Genomic DNA, 3,711 nt, shown 5'->3' with positions numbered 1-3,711 from the left:
TTATCAACATTGTTCTCATCCTAAATCCAAAACACTGTACCAGCTACTAGGCAGGAAATTAACTCTATCCCTGCTGAAACCAGGACAGTGGTGGATTTGAAGTATAAAAATAAAAAGGTCACAAAGTGAGCAGTTGTGATACTCATTCCCACCTACCTAAAATCCTAATGATAAATATATATAGGAATCGCTATGGCTCAAAGCATCACAGAGATGAAGTTTACGTCAATGCTCATTCACTCACTCTCCTCTCCCCCAGTTGCCCTCTGCACTAATTTAAAAACCCCAAACAAACTTTTAGCACCTACACAAGAATAATACAGAAATTATATAGAAAGGACAGCCAGGGCAAACAGCAGTCCCTTTAATCCTTGAATGGGTCAGCCTATCTCCGGACATATATGTTTCCATCTCTGGTTAAAAGAAAAAAAAGTATTTTGTTGTGGCCAAGAAATAAACAAGACCATATCAGAAGCTCAGAAAGACCAGGCACTGGTATCATTTATATTGAGCCAACCCTCAAGTAAGGAAAATGGATTGAAAGAATCCACAGCCTCACTGTAAAACACAATCTTTTACCTCAATAAAACCTTGACTTTTTGGCTGAAAAATATAAAAAAATAACATCCCTGAAATATGTTGACAGGATATGTTCCTGTGATGGCTAGTGGGAGTTTTGTCTAAGACATCTTTTATGGGCTGGTCTTCTCAAGAATTGCTTCCATTGTTTCCCCCCCCAGTTTTATGTACATGTTCCATTAAAGTGGATTAAGTCTTTATTTGGAACACGGTGATGGGCTGCAGCCAAGCAAAAACTCCTTGAGACGTACCCCAGGTGTGTATTCAATTCAAAATGTTGTGAATTTTGGGGCAAACATAATTCTTTAAAAATCTGTAGTACTTCAGTGAAAGAACAGAAAAAATATATGTCAAAACATTTTGACTGACCGTAATAACAACTGTTACAAGGAGATATAGTGTGAGGAATCAGCTGAATTTAACATTAACCTGCAATATCAGAGAGAGGAAGCATTTTACTAATCTCTGAGAAAGCAACGCTAACCACTGTAGTAAATTGCATGTGGGGGCTTGATTCTCCCTTCCTTTCAATAAACGGTTGGACTTGATGATCTTAAAGGTCTTTTCCAACCTAAATGAGTCGATGATTCTAAACAGCACTAGCAGTGATATCTCTACTTAGACCAGAGCCATCAAATGGGCAGGCTGAGAGGAGGTAAGGAGGATGAATAAGCCAAACTCTCACTGGCTGCTGCAGTTTATCAGAAAGAAAATCTGCAGGCTCATCTGGGGTCCAGACCTAACATGACTAATTTCTTGTCACAGAACTAGTGGAGGTTGTCCAGCATTTTACAGTAAAAGATAGAGGCTTTTTTTTGTTTGTTTGTACCCTGGCAAACACTTTATGTATAGGGACTGAAATCTTCAATGAGCTGAAAATTCTTGGGCAAATGGATACCCAGAAAGTGGTGCTGGTATTTTTTTAGCTCCTGAGAATTTCTCCCTGAAACCTAGCTACATATATTATTATGGTTTGGATATGCATTTAGCTTAAAATAATGCAAATTCATTAACTGAAGTTACTTTTTATTTACAAAATTTACAATATGAAGAGTGACTGCAGCTTATGGCAGAATATATGTAAGGACATATTTTTAGTAGGATTTCAGCTACTTCAGTATGCATTTAGTTGATGAACGGGATGCACTTTCAGCATGCACAAACAAAGGATATTTTTATGGTGCCTTTTCAGGATTGAAAAGACTGTTCAGCTGAAAGTAAATTTTAGTTAATAAACCTCACTTCCATTTCCCTCATGTGGAGGAGTGACCTAGAAAGAACACTGCTCATATTTGGCTGCTGAAATACTGTACTACAAATACAGGATGAGGAGTTCATCTCACGTAGCTCCTTATTTCCAAGAAATCCAAGTGCCTCTAGTATTACATAAGTCACCCAGGACACTAGAATTGAAGTTACTGTGCTGAGGCTTGCTTAGCACTGTTCTATAATTAGTTGGCAAGTCAATTCAACATTTATTTCAAGTGTATGAAGGAGAAGCAGATTCATGAATAGATAATAGAGAAGGCATACATTGTCTGAACACATTAGTTTAAAAAAAGTGTTCTTAAAATACTGCTTTATTGAAAGCGTGCATTTGAAGATCTTAGATTATTCCATTTGCAAGTCAACATATTATGTGCATTACACTTGTATTAAATTATTATGCCTCAGCTAAATAAACGCCCTCATCTCTGATGCTTCACTTTTATAAGCCTCCTACAGTAATGTGTTTAAAGGCACATGGGAGAGAAGGAGAGAAAGAATTCTTTGTACTTTCGGTGTTTATTGAACAGCACAGTTTTTGGGTCATCGCAAAATGTAGGCACAATTTGAGCAGTAAAAACATAAGCAAAATCTCTCTTTTGAGAATGTTCTTTTGAGATTTACCAGGATTTCCTTTAGCATTATCTAATTAGCCCTGCTTTCTGACACAACATGAAATGAGGACACAAAGAGTTCTGAACTTGTGGGGTGGTGTGGGGTTGTTTCATGAGTTGTACATTAAAAAATCAACTGATTGCAACACGTGCAGTCAGTATTTAAAGACATGGAAAGTCAGAAATGTTTGAGAGGGGAGAGACAGGAGCAGAGAAGGTGGAATATAAACCCTCTGACTTTAGCTTACTTCTTCCTTCTGCAGTTTTCTGAAAAATCTGAAGTGACCATTTGTTATCAAATCGATTTTTTCCACGTTATAACTATTCTACTTTTGCCAGTCAAGACTCTGGCTGGACAGGAATGGGAATACTTAACATCAGTGATTTGTAACATACAGGGTCTAAAAGTCAGAATCTAAAACATAACATCAGTAGGTACAAGCTTTTTCTTTCACTAACAGGTAGAATGTTATCGTAAAGCCTATATTAATATAAGGGTAAAACAACAATGTTATATCTTACCAAATGCAAAAAATAATATTTCTGGAACTGATTTATATACTTTATAATGCTCATTAAACAGCATAGTATGTATTTATTGAACTACAGCCCCTTCCCCCAGAATTAGCATTACTATATTATTGTTTGCAACACAGTGTTTAGCATTGCCACAGAAATTCTTACTTGCATACCCAAACTTTTTTGGCTGTGTAATCTTAAAACTGTATTAGCATCTTTTATTTTCTTTCATATAAAATGGGTAATGCTGCATGTATTTCGTAAAGCAATCTACTTCATTTCCTAGTTCCCTATCTTCAGTCTCATATCAAACCACCAAAGCACCACTAATGATGCCTTTGCCTAATTAGTGGGGTCTGTACTAGGATAAGTTTATAATCAAGGATGCTGTGTAATGGTGCTTGCATTTCTGCAGGGAGAATTGTTTCTGAACATACTGAATTCTTATAAAGCAGTTTTCTTTTTCCTAGCAGATTGCTTCATTTTTGTAAAAAGACTCACTTTCATGCATGTTTTTTTGTGTACATATAAACTTACATTTAGGAATGGTCATACATTGTATATATTAAAATTGCTTTTATTGTTAAAATCTAACAGTAATAATATTAAAAATAGTAATTTTTGTATTCATTATAATGCTTATGCAAGCATTAAAATATTGTTTAATTAGAGCTCAGCTTCAAACTGAAATAAAACTTTACATTGTACAATTTTCCATGTGTTTTATCTTTTA

The sequence above is a fragment of the Aptenodytes forsteri genome, unplaced genomic scaffold (assembly GCF_000699145.1).
Source record: "Aptenodytes forsteri isolate BGI_AS27 unplaced genomic scaffold, ASM69914v1 Scaffold23, whole genome shotgun sequence".
Lineage (NCBI taxonomy): Eukaryota > Metazoa > Chordata > Aves > Sphenisciformes > Spheniscidae > Aptenodytes > Aptenodytes forsteri.
Note: the sequence above shows the minus strand (reverse complement) of the source record.